Consider the following 18,476-nt stretch of genomic DNA (forward strand, 5'->3'; position numbering starts at 1 on the left):
TGGTCAACACCTTTATCCAAAGGGCCTCCTGCAGCTGTGAGGGTGTGAGGATGGAGCTTCACCTGTGGAGCTGCACCTGTGGAGCTGCACAGGGAACGCAACCTTTACATGTGGAACTAAATCTGTTTCTGCTTTACAGTTTGGGATTTTGAGCTTTAGAGGCAACCAGGTCATCACAGCCATTGTATTAATGATGAGATGCTCAGCTACTTTTCTCCAAAGGCCATCATACACAATTTCTTTGTTAACATCTGGTTGTTCACAGATGTGGATACTCGAATATAACAGAGAGTTGAACCCTGACCCATGGCACCCTGAGAGCCTTGTTTTACATCATAGTACGAGAAGAAAACCAGAAGAAACTGTCACCTGCTTGAACACGTATATTGTATTTTAAACTGAGCAGCGGCAGACCTTTTGTTCACAGCGACTTGAAATACGTTGCCAGTGGAAGTAAAAAGGTCCGCGCATTTAATATGAACCTGTTAATATCTGTTTGATCGAGGTTTAACACGAGCGCACCTCCCCTGACTCTGTCAAGGCTTCGTTCGCAGGTTGGCGCTGGTTAAGTTGAAATGAGTAATTACAGTGGCGGGTCGAACCTTCTCTCAACGGTTTGGAGGATGAGGGTGGAGGGTTCGGTGCTCTCTTGTCTCCGAGAACCCCCCCCCCCCATCCTCCTCCTCCTCCTCCTCCTCCCCCGCCTCCGTCTTCACTCGCAGAGCGCCGTGACGCGAGAACCCTCTCTACAGCTGTTCCCCTGTTGATCAATTAAAAACATGCTTTGGTGAAATAATTAGCTGACATTTGCTCCTACTTAACAGATGTTTCTGTGGATTCTGCCTGTAAAAAGTACAGAGGTGGAGGAAAGGGTGTGTGTGTGTGTGTGTGTGCGTAGGGGGGGAGGGCATTTGCACATCTTCTGCACACAAACAAAAAGGTTCTCCTGCTTCCATTTCAAAGTTGTGTACATCTTTTAATGCAATTATGAGAGGTGGGCCCGTCGCTGAGATGATTTGAATGCTAATTTGAGCGTTGATCATGATAGTTAACCATCGTTTACATAATTACACTGTAATTAGCATCCCATTACAGCAATATTATTAGCATTATGCAATTAATTAAACCGAAATATGGATTGTGGCATTGTTTGTTTTGTTTGTGTTCGTCTGTGCTTCCATAATCGTATATTTTTTCGTTTTGAACCAAACCAAATCTCCTGTGCTTCCATTTCCCAAACAAGTATTTTCACTTGGCTACTTTCGGCTGCCTTTGAAGGCTCCTGGAGTTGGAATATTGATTTGGATACCACCTAGAAAACAAAAAGAAACCGTGTGTGTGTGTGTGAGAGAGAATCACAGAAAGTCCTAATCATCTTCTCTACACAGTGTCCTCCTCCTTCATCATCATCATTAATCAAATAAATAGGCTCACATCCCCTCATCCTCTGCATGACATCTTCAGCAGCCAGATGAAATTCCCTCTCCAGAGTGAGGCTAACGCACACGGGGAGAGAGGCTGAGGAGGGAGGAGGTGCGGCGGGAAGTGCAGCCTCCCTAATGGCGGACGGCTTGTCAGGATTAGGGCAACGGGGGCTGTAAAATCGACGCCTGATGAGGTGACTAGCTCTCCCTCTCAGCTCCAGCGCCTTACAGATTTGTCCACCTCTCCGGAACTTTCTCCCCTCGCGCCGCCGCCGCCGCCGTGCTTGGTTGCCGCTCTCTCTGTCTCCCTCCTTTTGAAGTCCACTTTTGAGTGCATGCTTGGATGCCATCCATCCCGGCCCCCCGACTTTATGTTTCAGGCTAAATTGGCTGATTTCATTACCATTGGGATGAAGATTGTGCGAGGTTCTTCTTTTTTTATTCTTGAATCAGCTTCTCTTTAAAAGGGAAAGAAAAAAGCAGCAGTAGGATGTCAGCACAGGGTGAAGCAGGTGCAAAAGGTTTAACCGTTGCCAGCCGAGACGCCAGGCCAACTCTGGCAGCTAATCCCTGAGGTATTTAATGAACTTTCTCTCTTAAACCGCCTCCGCTAATACTCGGAGGCCGCGCTCCTACACGTAGCGAGAGCACTGGAAGCCACAAAGACGGCGATAAGGTTTCTATACCTGTAATGGAGGTTCTAAAGCGTAGCTCCTCTATTTGGAAAAGGGATGATTTGAATTCGCAGCTCTCTTCAACCTCGGGCTTGAAGGTTTTTTCATGGGGAAAAACACTCAAATATAAAACGTGTATTATTGTTATTATTATTGAGAGGTGGATTGCTAAACCGTTTTGGGAAATCCAGTGAATATGCTCTCTCTGTGATGCTTGCCGTGCTGGAGATTCTTGAGCTCCCTCTAACCTTTCCTGTGGTCTTATTTTCATGATTTATCTATGATTTATTAGCTACACACACACACACAGTGCAGAAACACAAAGACACACATACGCCAACGGAAAGATCTCACGAGAAAGGTTGGCTGTCAGAACAATTGGGAGTGCTGGAAAATAAAGCTTCCTCGCTGACGAATTACCTTTCTGCCTTTAATTCCGGAGGTTTTACTCAAACATTGAGTGAACAGGCAGGCAGGAAAAAGCATGAGAATATCCCACGGCCATTTCTTTTTGCTCCAGACGCAGAGAAACAAAATGAACTCCCAAGTTCAGGTTGAGGCTCAGCTTAGCCTCGAGGTTCTTCCACCGAATGTGTGTGTGTGTGTGTGTGTGTTGTGAGGAGATTCGGTCTGATTCTCCCTTCCCTCTTCTCTCACCTCTCTCTCACACACACACACACACATATCTACCCATCCTGCAATAAATGAAGTGACAGGACAATTTGCATTACAGTCCTTGACTTGAGCCCAGCATTCGCACAGACAAACAAACGTGCACCGACTCACACACACATTACACGTGCGCACACACTGCCTCACACCGCCTCATTCATCATATTGAGCATGAAATCAGCACTTGGTTTCTTTATTTTACCTTACACGTGTTCTCCGTCTGACACCATGAATATGTAGCTGTGGGTTTTAAGCGCGGCAATATTCAGCGAAAACGGGGGGTGGGGGGGGGGGGGGGGTGTTCGTGTTTATGCCCGTTTGTAGTCATGTGTCACGTCTAGTTTGGATCTGTTGGGTGAAGCCTCGGGGTCAGGTGTTAGGTTCAACACTTGTGCAGAAATCAGGACGACCTGTACAGCCTCGGGGCTGCAACACCAAACACAACAAACTGACAGAGTCAGGGCGCTAACACTGCCGGGGTGGAATCACGAGTGGAGCAAGGCATTAGTCTGGAGTCTGCAGGTTCAGGGTTCAATTCCTCAACGTAATAAAATACCTTTTATTTTATAAGACGTATTGTTATTAGGTGTTGATTTAATTGGCAAAGGAAGTCTTTGTGTTGCCCCATCATGTTAAAGATTCCTGGATATTGCTGCAGCATTGAATGCATCATCTGTGAGTGGAAGACGTAAAAGAGCTGCTGCTGAACTGCATGACCTAAATTACAGAAAGTCAATTGAATAAAGCTTAAGTTTAGACTGAAATGGAAATCAATCAAACGATAAAACCTACTGTTTTTTTGTCACAAAACTCAAATGGAAATGAAATGTCACATCTTCCAAAGCTTGAGACACAGTGAAATCACACGAGTGTCGCGATCTGAAACATGGTGACAGAGAGCTGTGGCCGTATGACGAGGCCCACAGAAATGAAGAAACCGCCGGAAGAGAATGTCGTCGGCCTCTCTCTGGCCGTCCGACCGCGGCAGATCAATAGACTCGCCAAGCGGCCGACACTCTGCCTCTCTGACAGAGGCGTGCTGGAGCACGGGGCCGGGAATAAGTCGAGGGGTTCGGGGCGCGCCGCTCCATCATGGCGTGTCACGCCGATGAAATGAGTTGTCTCCAGCCACCAGATCGATGGCTGACATAAGAGCGGCGAGCCGCTGAGAGGGGCGCATGAAGGGAGAAGGAAAAGAAGGGGAGCGGGCTTCCTGAAGTTATTACCTCCACCTCGCTGTCAGAAATCACGGCATGATGCATTACATGTGTTCCCTGTTGTGTAGTGTGTGTGAGACGAGCACAAACAGAGGGGAACGGGATGAAAAATGTACTTTCCGCTCCATCGGTCTCCCATATACCAGTGTGTTCTCACGGACAGGCGGGAGTGTCCCGGCGTACTTTACTTTGTAAATAGGCATCGCTCACCGCAGCGGTCCTTTCAAACTGAAGGATTTACATTCTCCGTTTGAGCCTTCAAACATCCCTTTCATTCACAGTGAGTATGATGAAGCTGCAGCACAATGAGCGTCGCTGCAGATCATCATTAAGTATAACTGCTCGTTAAGTGTCACTATTGACTTTGCACCTCGTACTGCCAGTCAGAAATCCATCGTTGTGTTTGTTAAATTTGTAGCTTTATTTCAATTCTACGTTTTTTAAGTGAAAGCAAGTAAATCACTTAATTTCACACACACACACACACACACACACGGTCAAAAACAAAGAGGGTGAAATCAGTCTTTAGTGCCACAGACATGTGAATAACAATCCCCTAGTTTACCCTCCGTGCACGGGATGATGAATATCGTTTAAATAAGGCCGGGCCACGCCCCTCGAATCATTTGATGACGATTGATCGTGACATGCTAATTTTTCAAGGGTAATTTCCAAACCGCGCCTCACACGTAACGTCTGGACTTATTAACACAAACGGCGAGGCTTCGTATTTGGCATGCGACGTCGCTCGTCTGCTCCTGGCAACAATAAATCACGGCCTGACAAGTGCCGCACTCTTAACCTTGATGGACTGAGAATCAACGGCCCCCTTCACATAAAGCCTGATTACGCGATTGGCGTCGATCATTGCTCTTGTCTTCTTCAATGAGGAGGTGCTCCTTCCGCTGCTTTGAACAAAAACGGCGTCCGTTTTATTTTTACTTTCATCTCACACCCACCCAGGGAGGCCAGGGGACCCACGGGTGCGACCTCGGGTCCGACGCGCCGACCTGTCCGTCAGTGTTACTCACCGGGGTTTGAATTCGCAGTGACAGGTGCCAATCTGGCGCCGGGGCGATAACGGTGTCACCCAGCCGGCGCTCGGAGGCAACCTCAGCAGCCGCCCTCAACAGATGCAAACATTTGAAGTTGTCGGATAGTTTAGGAACAACAATGGTGTTTATTGCATCTCGGTGGATCCTGAAATGTGTCTCCTGCATTCTTTGTGTTTGATTTATGGGTTCTGAGATGAAGTGATAGCCCGTTTGACGCTTGGATGGATTTTTGTATGTGTTTGTGTGACATTTACCTTTGCTGTCACATGGTTTATGCATGAAGCTCCTGATGCCTTTGGACACCAACGGTTAAGCTGCAGTTGCAGTGTGATGCAGCCGTCATATTTACACCAGTCTCTCTTCCTCTCTCTGTTTAATGTCTTTATCTTCTCATATTCTAATGAAGTTTGGTTTTCTGATGTAATGGATTATCAGTTTAATGCGATGCTGTACAAACAGAAACCTGCTCTGTTTCCCAGAGGTGACAGTTGGCATTTGTGCTCACACAACCCCCTTCCTGTTGACATGCAGTGTGTGTGTGTGTGTGTGTGTGTGTGTGTGTGTGTGTGTGTGTGTGTGAGTGTGTGTGAGGTAGTAACAGGTGTCTGGAGCACCAACACACATACATGCATATATTAGGACTGTACAATAGATCAACCTGTTCTGTAATCAAGACTACGACAACTACTCCTTTGAGAGCGGTTGTGTAAATAACCTGAGTAATTATATTGCAGACTTATTGTGTTCTGACTTATTACAGAAGACCTGCATGAAGGAAAGGGATGTGCAGTGTGGGTTTACCATGCACCGGAGGTCTAATGAATAAGTCAGGATAGCTCGAGCTCTGCTGCATCCACTCTGACCATTCTGTCTCCTCTTGCACGTTCCCGAACACTGTGGAAGTGCAACAATAATAACCATCAGGAGCTGAAATGATCCGAGTTGTTTGCTAGAAGGAGCATCTGCATTGTCGGTCCTTGCCGACAGTATCTGACGAACATCTGCTGTACTAGTTCTGCATAGTTGCCGGATGGGTTTGTTTAATTGTTACCACTTCACACACACACACACACACACAGAAGCTGAAGTATTCTAGTTGTTTTCCTGCCCTCCCTCTCAGCACATTTCCCTTCACAAGCCTCGCTGCTCCTCCCACACACTGGAGATCAATTTGTCTTGCGGACAGGAATCCATATTTTTCTCATCGCAGGTACCGCTTCTTCCAGGACCCCCCACCTCCTACTCGCATCCCGCCCCCGGTCCACTCCACCATCACCTCTCTGCAGCCGTCCATCCACCTCCCAGCCCTCCGATCCCCCATTCGAGTGCAGCTGAATCAGCTCTCGGGCCCAGACGGACTCTAGAAAACCCTTGAAAAGGCCGACGCCAGCACACATGCCCTCGCACACGCAGACACACAACTGTCCTCCTGTTCTTTTTCAATTTACAGTGTCTGAGCGGTAAAACCTGCCGGTCCCTGCGGCTCTTTTCCAAAGGTGTTCCATCACTCTGCGGCAAAACCTGAAGGGGAAGAAACTAATGCACTCAAAAGTGGGTAGAAGAAGAAGAAAAAGCAGCAGCTTGATATCAACAGGGGAGTGGATGAGGGGGGAGGCATTTTACAACACGTTTTTCTCTCACCGTTGTCTACCTTGGTCTGAGGAAAGACCGGCGGGCTCCCTCATGGCGGCCGCCGCGATCAATACTACACAAGAGTTGAATTAGACCTCAAGTGGAGCGCATGTCTACCTTGGCGGAGGCAGGGGCCGACCTGAAATCCCTTGAACATTTACTTTCTTTCCACCGAGTTAACCAATAACTGGATGAAATGAGAGGGAAGAGAGCAGCTGTCTTTCCTGTTTCTTATCTCTTCCCTTTTTCTTTTTTCCTCCTCCCTCTCCGTCTCTTTCTCTCCTCCTCGTCGTCGCTCACGGCGCTCAAACTCTCGGTATCTGTTTTGCTTTTAAAGAGTCACTTGAGCAGAAATGAAATGCACAATTAGCAGATATCCAGAAGAAATGGGACACACGGACATGTGCAAGGAATGCATGCATGTGTAAGCATTGTAACACACACACATGTTATCACATATCCTTAATTTAATCATGTACTCTCATTGACATTGAGTCATGCTTCAGCAGCACCCAGGGACAAATGTTTTTCAAAGCAAGAGGATTGTGAGACATCATTGCTTTAATGTAGACATGTTTTAAGCTATTACTGTCTTTTCATCTCCGTGTTTATTATTCAGCTGTCAATCAAACGGTGTGGGCGGGGCTGTGTTGTAGCCTGGTGGACATTTAGGGGTTTTTGCAAGTTTTTGAATCTCTGCATGCCGATAGACTGCGTTCTTCCAGTGTCACAGCAGAACAGCCTTTAAAGAAATATATATTAATGGATTTCACTGCGATTTATGTTTCAAATTAATGCAAATTTGTGCTTTTTTCTGCTGCAAGAGGAAATTATCCCCCTCAGTTTACAGTGCATGTGGTTCTCTGTGATTCACACAATACACATCTCAGACCGTCTGATCATAAACGATCAATGTTGTGTTGCAAATTGCATTTTAACATATTTTTATAACATTGTCTGGGGAATAATGTTCATATTTATTTAAAATCAACACCACTTAGGTTTGTAAAATACATCGTGGGTTATTTAACACTTACAGTCAACAACTGTAATATATAACTCAACGTGTAACTGAACAGTGTGATACGTGAGGAGTGAAACTGACTTTGTTCTGTTGGCAGGACATGTGTTTAATCATCATCATCTCTCCGTCCGCCTCTCGTCCACCTGCCCTCCTCCTGGTGAATCAGGTAGGTGCCTTTTTACTTCCTTTTTACTGCCAGGAACACACACACACACACACACAGTGCCTCTCTCTTGGATCAATAGGAGGCACTCAGTGCAGCTGACGCCCTCTCACACCTGATACTTCACCCGAACACCCTACACACACCCCCCCCCACAACACACACACTCCAACCTGGCGAGGGACCAATTACACCAACCGGAGGGAATTACCCAGAGTCCCCCTCTTGTCTGGAGTGATATCTCCAAGGATTACAGGTACTTAGCTCCCATTATGTCTGCTCTATTACCTGCCCGCCGCCTCTTAACACACACCAACCTCCTTTGTGTTCGCCTGTTTGCACAACAATCCCTCCCATCGGCCTGCTACCTTTTCACTTCTCAATGGCCGCTTTGTGGGATGGAGAAAGGTGTGTGTGTGTGTGTGTGTGTGTGTGTGTGTGTGTGTGTGTGTGTGTGTGTGGAGGAGGGGGCGGCGGCGGCGAAGAGCCACACACACTTTGTTACTCCTACTCACTTCTCTCTCCAGGTACATGCCGTCTTACTTCCCACACTTACAGTTTTTGTTAACACACAAATGTGCTCACTTAGTCTCCCACACACACTTTCTTTCTCTCTCTGCACCACACACACACACACTCGTGCAAACACTCAACGCATCAACACACACCTGTATGCACACTCAGTGCTCATACACCCACTTCATCCTCACACACGCTCACTTGTACAAATTATCTCCTTGTTGCCTGACACACACGCTCATATTATCTACATCAGATACACACTTCCTCTGAGCACACACTCATAAACATTCAGTCACACACACACTCAGTCACTCACTCCCAGAGAGGTAAGCTGATCTCTCTGACAGACAGACGACTGGCAGCGTGGAGAGCCGAGGGCGCTGAGAAGGTAATTACCCGTGACAGACGTACCTGTGTAGGTTTCACTTCCTCCTCCTCCTCGCCTCACTCAACCTGCAGTTATCACAGTCACCATCTCACCGCAGCCGCTGAAGAGATTTAATTGGAAGATTAAGGTGTTTTAGGCATCGATTTCATGTCGACTCTGTTTATCCGCCCCTCTCGTGGTAGCGGAGGCACTTTCCCACCACTGAAGGCACTGTGCTGTGTTATGTGTGGAGTAATGGTATGCTGTGAGGTGAAGAGCAAACGATGTTAAGAAGGGAAGGCATTACATGTGACGCAGTATGGCAAGCGTCTTCGTTTGTCGTGTTTTTGCTTTTAAGTCTCGCTCCTAATGTAAACCAAGTAAACGGTAAAAGCAACTTTCCTGGAAGTCACACTTGGACCCGGCCGATGTTTGCACGTTGAAACGGTGTGTGGAAAGCATGAAAACATACACCTACTGTTCCTAAACATCTACATACTGTTAATAATTTCACGTCTCTTTAAGCCAGGTGTTAAGGGGTCCCTGAGGTCGCATTTCATCAGGAATCAACAACCTGTTCTACACACCAACTACCTTCCCTTTCTTTCCCGCGTCAACCGCAACCATCTGGCGTCAGGCCACGAAAATAGACTCAAAAGCGTTGGTAACAATTAGTCGTCACTGTAGCCGGGGACCGCACAACTACCCACCTGATTTTCATACCCTGCATTTTGTTGCCCTCCTCCCCCGCCCTCATCAGGACGCTATCAATAGCCAGGCACCTGTTTCCTGCCAACGCAAGCTAGGCCCTCTATGGCTGCACCTGTATGTGCTTACACAAGAGCCTCGAGAGGAGTATTTATGTGGATGGGACTGCAGGGCTGATATCAGGCTCTGCTAATGCAATCACAGGAAGGACAGGGAACACTTGACGAGTGTGAAGCAAGCCAGCGGTGGGGTGAATTCACTCCAATCAAATCAGGATGTGGATTTTCAAAAGAAGCCCAAACGGGAAATCTTTTGACCCTAAAATGACTATTCAGATGATTAAAATGATTGGTGTGCATGTAGGCTAATCGTAGAGGGAAAGTAGAGCGTCAGTATTTGTCCAGATGCTGAGATTCCTGCTCCTCCCCTTTGGGTTTTAAACCACCAACCTATTTCTGACAATAAATAGCATCACACGACTCATCTGAAGGCATTTTCTGCTGCTACGAAGCAAATGTGACAGCAGTGATGGATATATTACGATGAGGACAGTAGTACTTGGATCCCTCTTCTGTTGCTCCTCTTGTGTTCGCTCCTGTCTTTTTGTATTTAAATGTCAATAACGTGTCTCCACGCTGTAAAGATTGTAAAACCCTCTGAGTCAAACTTGTAAACTTGCAATTTTCAACTCCTTGACTCGTCCCAGTAGTTAACCTCTCGTTGTCGAGAGTCATTTGCTTTAAACGAAAGTGAGAGCGACTCATTAAGACACAACTAGCGACGACTGTCCGCCTCAACTGGAAATGCAGTCAGTTATTCAGCAGGGAACCAGTCAGTCAGTCTCCCATGCAGCCAGCCATCCATTACCTCGAAGCCAAACAGAGAGCCAGACATCGAGGAACAAACTGCAGAGTCAAGCATGGAAGGGCAGGTGATTAATGCCGACTCAGTGTTTCCCTGTTCGTGGCCAAAGTGTTATTGATTTGATTTTGGAGGGGCGAGAAAAGGTTGGCGTTTGCAGGCCGTGGTTTGAGGTCGGCGGCGTGTGATGGGAGGAGTAATGACCCCTCCCTCCTCAGTGGGAGCCACCGAAGCGGTCAACCAGGAAATGGAGACAATCCCCAGCCAGGCGCCGTTCTGTCCTTTACACCGCCGATATGTGTGAAGTGGACATTCACCGGCTATTGAGTGCCACATACTCCTACACCTCACAGCCATTATGAGTTTTAGAAGGCCACCGTGGCAAGATGTGGTCGTGTACAGTGTGAGGTGGAGAACGTACGCTCGTATAGATGTGGGTAGTGTGTATGCAGGAGCTGACTTCACCCGGTGACGCACCATGAACCCAAGAGGAGGTGCTCGTCAATCTTCGTGGCACTTTCAGGTTTTCACACCGTTCTTTTGCTCCGGTCCGAATCAGGAATCGATCTTTTATGATGTCGCACATTACCTTCAAGTTCGGACACATTTTCATTTCTCCAATCGGTCAGAAGTTGATGCCGTAAAACTCCCGGAAGTAAACGAAGAGTAAAAGTAGAGCGGACCGCTCCAGAGATAGATTAACGCGCCGCTTTTAAACTTCACATTTGAGCGACGGCACGTCGATCTTGGTCCCCGTTCATTGTTTATCACATCGCTTGCATTTGTTACTTTAGACAAACGACAGTTTGAAGATGATGAACCGTACCGTACCAGTGTCTTCATCAAGGTCTGCGTCTGCTTGTTTTTGTCCCCCCCCCCCCTCAGTGTGTTTGTCTGTTTTCACACCTGCTCAAACAAAGAGGGTAAAGGCCCTCGAACAGAAAACACGTAGCGGTACACGAACACCAGTTAAAGCGTTTGTCGAGGTGCCTTCCTCGGTACACATTCTGGGATCGTTAGTTTGTGCATTATCAGAAAGTAGTGCATTCCTGCAGGTCGGGTACAATCTCTCACCTCTCTGTCTCATGTGGCTGGAAGCTGTGATCTCACCACGCAGTCACCGCGGAAATTAAATAACTGCAAAGCATGAAAAAAAACAAAAAAAACCTCAGTAAATGAGATTCACCCAAAGCAGGGTAAGACATGTTTCCTTGTACATCAGGTACATGACAGGATCACACTCCCAGATTGGATTTAATTTTCGTACCCCCGCCCTCCATCCTTACCCTCCCTCCGTTCTCTGTCATTTTCAGGGAAAAAGGTGCCGTAGCCATATGACAGTAATTAACAACTGACAAAAATATCCCCTCCCTGAACATGAGGTGGGAAATCACAAAAGCCCGAGTTATTTTCTCATTAATTTACCAGCCCTGCTCTCTCTTTACGCCCGGAGACGGCTTAAAGCCCCGTACTGTTTGTTTGTGAGGGCTCGGGGAGGAGTGATCCTTCAGGTTGACTCCGAATCACATCCGGACTCAACAATTTAACTGTCAGGGTATGTTTTGTCCTCTGACACATGCAGTAACTGTGATCATTTAATTCAGTGTGTTGTATCTGTTGGTTCTGTACTGTAAAGTAAGTTCAGCTCTGTTTCCGCCCCGCTGGGCAGACGTAACGTTATCCAGGTGACTTCTACATTGTCAACATCTGTTGGTGTCCACGAGCCTTTGCCAAGTGCATCCATATCTTGTCTGCGAGGTTGGTAATGTGAGGACTCTCGGGGACAGACAGATGGTTTGATATTCACAGAGAGCAGACTCTCGCCCTCTCTCTCTCTCCTCCCTCTGTCTATTTGGCCACCTCTACTCCTCTTAACTTTCCTTCTGCCTCAATCAATAATAGGATTTGACTGATATGGATTTTTGAAGTCCACTTCTTTGAGATTGAAGATGGCACCACCATCCTCTTAAAGCAGTGTTTAGCACCTCTGAATGTTGTTAAAGAAGATCAGATACTCGGCTCCATCATATAAATGGACACCTTTTATTAAAAGGTCAGCCTCGACCTGATAATATCAGACTGACTCCCATAAATCTCTGTTTTATGTTCCTGCTGTCTTTTTCTTTGCCATAACTAGACACACAGAGAAACACACCTCCTGTATGGCGTTTGTCACACGTTTCTTCTTTAACAAGAAGGGAAAAGGCCTCAGTGGCGGATGGTTTTCAGCCTTAACTGAAGCTACAAACCCCCATATTTCCCCCCCCTTTGCTTCTGAGCCACGTTGCATCAGACCGAGGGGATAGGTGCCATTACGCCTGCATATTTAAAGCCACCTAAATGTGTGGAGCAGGTGGCGCACAATGCACTCTTGTTGTTATTTGGTTCGCGCAGTCAAGATGGCAGATTTCATAATGCTTTCAAATGGCACATAACAGGGAGAAGCCTCGCAGGACTGCCAAGAACAATTTTGCCAGGAGCCAAAGTGGAGCAGCAGGCTGCAGTCCGTACCTTTTCAACAAAAGGGACGAGGAAGAGGAAGGGGGATGTCTGAACGTCTAAATTCTATTAAACAGCAACTGTAAATTCATCCATTATGTTCTTTGCAGCAATGCCAACGAGCAGTGGAACTTAGAAGACTGAATACATAACGGGTAGAATCTACACAAAGTCAATGAGCAACAGCACATTCATTTGTTCAATCGCATGAACCAATGAGATGTCAGAGAGGGAATGAAAGGCAGTTTGTTGTATATGATATTATACATTTTTCTGGACCTTTATTTTTTACAAAAATAAATTCCGGTGAATCTCTAAACTCCCACGGTTCACAGTGCAATCAAACGCCCCCTTCCTCTACCTCCAAATAAATAAATAGTTTAAAAAAATGATCCCAAATTGACAGCCTCCTCTCGGCCGGTCTCTTGGCGAAGCTTTGCTGCTCCGTGGAGGAACTCTGCAGGGACTCGTGTCTCATCCACCCGTTCAAATAAGCCCACAGATGTCGAGAGGACTCCCCCACCACACACACACGCACACACACACACACACACACACACATTCGACCCACCTCCAACACTGTTTGTAATGAAATCTAACACTTGGAAGAGGAGAAGTGGACCGACCACCTGTGCATCCAATTGTTAGGCATTCGCAGACACACAGGAGAGAAAAAAGAGAAGAGGAAGAGGGGGGGGGGGGTAGAGGAAGCTGCACAAGAGCACACACACTGATACACACACGCAGAAAGAAAAGAAGGGCATGCAAACCATTTAAGAACAGAGAATAGGTTGACAGAGTGTTTTAAAGTTTTAAGTGTGTTTGTGTTATGTGCACACACACACACACACGGCTTGCAGAAGAAGAGGACATCAGCTTCTTAGTTGTTGTAACCTGCCTGTAAACCTTTATAAGCTGCATAGCACAGATTGTAATTGATCTATAATGGCTTTTACTTCACCAAGGTAATCAGGTTAGGATATTAAGGCCCTTATAAGGACTTATAATCTAACGCCTATGACAAGGACCTTAATAGAAAGTTGCAGCGATGCCACCATGTTTCCAGACAATGTTATTATATCTGATATACATGAGGGACAACACTGTGAAAATACAATGCAGCTGGTTATAAACGAGACTTTTTCATTGAGGAAAGGATGAAATTAGCAGAGGAGAAAGACATTGCACAGTCAGATGAGATGCTTTTCTGATGCGCACACCTTGCAAACACACACAAGGTACAGAACAATGGTTTCTTTGAAACAAAGCTCGAGAGAGACAGAGGGAGTGGGTGTAGAAAGATGCCAGTAAGCACACATGCACATGCAATCACACACCCACACAAACGCACCGACACACTCCGTCTCTCTGTTTCTCACACACACACACACACAAGAAAGGAACAGCAACTACTTAGAAATGAGCCCTGACATTGCTTGTCACAGTCAGAGGCCTTGATCAGGGTTTGCTCACAGGACCTCCTACTCAGCACACACACACACACACGCACAAGATCTGGGAGAGAGAGAGGGGGGGGGGGTTAAAAAAGCTGAGGGCCATGTTGGAGGAAAAAGGGGAACCCGGCAACATCTGCAGTCTCCGTTGTTGATAGCGTTGCTGCCAGCTTGGAGTCAGATCACACACGATGCTGTGTGTGATCTGACTGCAGTCTGGGCTCTACCTCTTGGCCAACCCCCCCCCCCCATCCTCCTCAGATCCATACTTCCAAACCTCCTAGCTACCACCTGTTAGTTCATTTTCAGCGACGAATAGGACACCGTGATACTCTGAAGTCAAAGTCCTTCTCTCCGTCTCTTTCTTCCTTTGTGTCGATCCCTCTCTCGGAGGTTCGATACACCCACGACAGAGTTTTCCCGGACTTGGAAGGTTCAGGGCGATGTTTTTTTCCCCTCAAATCTTCCCCCTGAGTTGAGGCTTTGATGTGAGAAGACTGGAGTCACAAATCCTTGTCCATTTACCATCAGAGATCATCCCTTAACTCGCGGCTTGGCACAACCCCACATGGCTAACGATTTGAGATGCTTTAATTAGGCCAAAATGTGTCTAAAGATGCAGTTGCGCCCCCAGACTTCCAGTACTTCCCGTGCTAAAGAGATAAATAGACTCAATTTCTATGTAGCTGAGATTCTAGAGGAGTATTTTCTATCGTTTCATGTCTTTCAGCGGTATGTAATTCCCTGCCGGAGGGCCACATGTGGGCGTGGCTCACAGTTTTGGAGCGATCATATCTATGATGATTTTGTGAAAATAAACGCTCTATATGTTCTGTTGAATATCTATATGTAACAGCAGCAAAGCAAAGACTGACCCTTTCCGTAAAACACTACATTTCTACAGCATCCATTGCAAACATTACTTCTAGTTTACCACTTTCTCTGAAACTGACTTCTTATCGTATTTACAGACTTAAATTTGACTTTCAAGCTATTTTCCAGGTTGCTTTAGATGTTTTAATAACTATTAAGACTGCATAGCTCACTTAGCTGCACTTGTTGAGGGTAAATAGAGAGATTGAAGTAAACAATTAAAGCCAAAAGTCAAACATGTACTTACTAAATGTGGTTAAACGCGTTCCCGGAAACTTCAAGTCAAAGCTAAAGTCCTTCTCCTGCAACACAGAGGACGTTCACAACATTGTTTCTCCACTTTAAGTTACAATCTTACATCCATGTGGATTTCCAGCAATAGATAGCACGCTTTTTTGTGTCAACATTGATTTTTCTCCCCCCCCCCCCCACTTTCCTTTTAATAGAGGAGTGGATGCTTCAAAGCCCCCCGTTTGCCCAAAGCGAGCTTGAAATTCTTGCCTCTCAAAGCGCCATTCCGTCTTTGTAGTTACGATCCCCTGTCTCATCTGGTGAGGGCGAGGGAGAGACGGAAACTTCTGAAGGTACCAAAGGTAGCACATGAAATCCCCCCCATGTAGGTGTGTGAAGTTCTGATAGTTGTGTCCGACTTGGAATCGATACGATCCCCCCCTAAAGCCTGAAAAGTATGTGTTTGTGCAGCCGAAGACAAGGTATTTCCAGACCTTAAATCAAAGGGCTCTTCTTCACAGATTCGGCGCCAGACAACTTTCTCCAAGCCAGGCCAAACAGCAGCGCAACAACTTCTGAAAAGTGTTCACAGAAGTCTCGAGTTGTTGTTCCGTGCAGTCTTCTGCTGTGTGCTCAATTACAAGTTTCGTTCTCTCTGCCGGGCTGTCGCGCTCGCTGTCTCTCTCTCGCTGTCTCGCTCTCCTCTCAGACTACTGTGAGGTGTTAGAAAGGAACCAACGGGGGATCTGGGCTCCATTATGCAGGTCTGTTCCTGTGCTGTCTGTTGCCGCCTCTTCGCACTTCATATTGCATTTTTGCCCGTCGACACACACACAATCTTTGACTCGCACACACAAGCGCACGTGTGCAGAGGGAATTGAACTTTGGCTGCCTCTGCACATCTTGTGCCAGGTGTAAGGCCAAGAGGTGCCTAACTTCTTCTCCGCCCCCTTAGGCCATGCAGGCATGTTGGAAGAGAAAGGAAAGCGGTTGTGTGATCCAGGCATCCACGACAGGATGTGTGGGCGATGCTGCTGCTTGGTTGTTTTTTGTTTGTTTGTTTGTCTCTGTTCCGTTTTTCGCGGGAAAAGATGGAGTCGAACTGCTAGAGTAAAGGTGCTACATGTAGCCTGGCATTGCAAGCGATCAATATATCATGTCCCATTAACTGCGATGTATTGGTGCGATGGCACCATCAGAGAAAAGAGACCACGGTGGAGATGACGGATAATGGTGTTTTGGATGATTCAATCAACCCTCCGTCTTCTGCCATCTGCCACCAAGTTCAAGGAACTTCTTTTCTTCTGTTCCTGAAGAACTTGCAACACAATAGAATTATTATTAACGTCATAAAGCTTCATCGTCCAAAGCCGAACCTCACCCGCCTGATGGATGTACATAAAGTTACGTACAAGTAAATATCAGCCTGGAAAAGTGTCAATACGTGACACAATAAAAATTACTTCTTTCAGATAGTTTAGTGAGGCAACACATCTCGTATAAATACATATATACTCAGTATTCTACAGCCGGTTTTGTAACTGCATCTCTCCCTACAACTTGAGCATCAGAGCACCCTGGAGGATTCCCTGTAAAATGCACTTACGGTTTCAAACTCACACTGCGAGTGCTCTTGAAGCACAGTATCTGCCGCTCTCCCTAAGCCGCACCGCCAGGAAATGAAAGTCGACATTGACCACCCTGCCCACATCCAAACCCACTTGTACGACTCAACAGGAGCCGCTGTACTCCTCTGACCCCCCCAACCCCCACTTCTGTATCCCTTATATGAATAATACATGGCGCCCCCGCTACCTGTCTATGTGTACATGTGGGGTCGCGCAGGCCGAGCTCTCACACAGGAAAACATGCACACAGTCGGCGCAGGAAAGCAGCCAGCGAGCCTGGCCTCTGAGGCCTGACCCCGCACACACGAACCTCACATGCACGGACATGAACACACACGAGCATTGACTGCTCTACAGCCACAGACATGAATGCTGACACACTTTTACAGACGTGTACGCACACGCGCGCACACATACGCACGCTGGCAAACAAAGCCCACACGCATCCACTGTGTACCTTGGAGGCAAGGTTGGGGGTTGAAGTGAGCACTGCTGGCAATAAGGTGAGCAGCTGTGCAGTGCCGTGGATGAAAGACGAGCATCAGGAGGCCTGCACTGTGTGTGTGTGTGTGTGTGTGTGTGTGTGTGTGTGTGTGTGTGTGTGTGTGTGAGTGAGGAGTATTTGTGTGTAGAAAGTGAATCTGTGTGAGTTGGTGTCTTTCACAGAGGCAGTATGAGAACAGTGTGTGTGGCTGTGCTGTCACAGAACGTGTGCATGTGGAGAATAATTGTCTGTCTTTCCTGAGTGCTGATTGTAATTCATTCTCGTCTTAAACGCAACCTTGTTTCTTTGTTTTCTTTGTTTGAAATGATTCCATTAGTTTGTGTGCAGAAGCGTCTCTGATTCTTACACCGTCTCAGCTGGTGCTTGTGCTCCTCCATGTTATGCGACTTTATTTATGTTGAAGATATGATGTAATGTTTACGTTAGTGAACCGAAGGAAGAGTAGTTGGTGCCTCGGTCGTGGCTGATGTGGATGCTGATGAATATAAACCAGGCGCCTGCATACAGGAGCATGCACATGCAGCATTTGGCAGCACGAATTGTGAGCAACAATGATTCATTGCGGGTTACTCAATTCACCTCGACTCAGCTGTATTTACCTCTCACTTTACACAGCACACAGTCAGAGGCATCAACTGTCGTGTGCAACAGCAGTTTGGATGAGCCGGCAGAAATGAAAGCTCTTCCCGACAACATGCTCCATCTCACAGAGCTGCACAGTCAAAGGTCATCGCAACAGGAAACACAACATGTTGCATTCTGAGGAGGAGCTTTCTGATTGTTCATGTACATTTCTGCTTCATGGATAATCGGCTGCATTAATAGCTTCCGACAATCACTCCGAAAAACACTTGCATGCGAGTTGCTTTTCATTTCTGTCCATATTTCCGATATCTTTCATTCAGTTTGCAATCGTCTAGAGTGCTGTATGTACATGTGCATGCATATGGTGTGTGTGTGTGTGTGT

The sequence above is a fragment of the Melanostigma gelatinosum genome, assembly GCF_949748355.1.
Source record: "Melanostigma gelatinosum genome assembly, chromosome: 24".
In the NCBI taxonomy this organism is placed as follows: Eukaryota; Metazoa; Chordata; class Actinopteri; order Perciformes; family Zoarcidae; genus Melanostigma; species Melanostigma gelatinosum.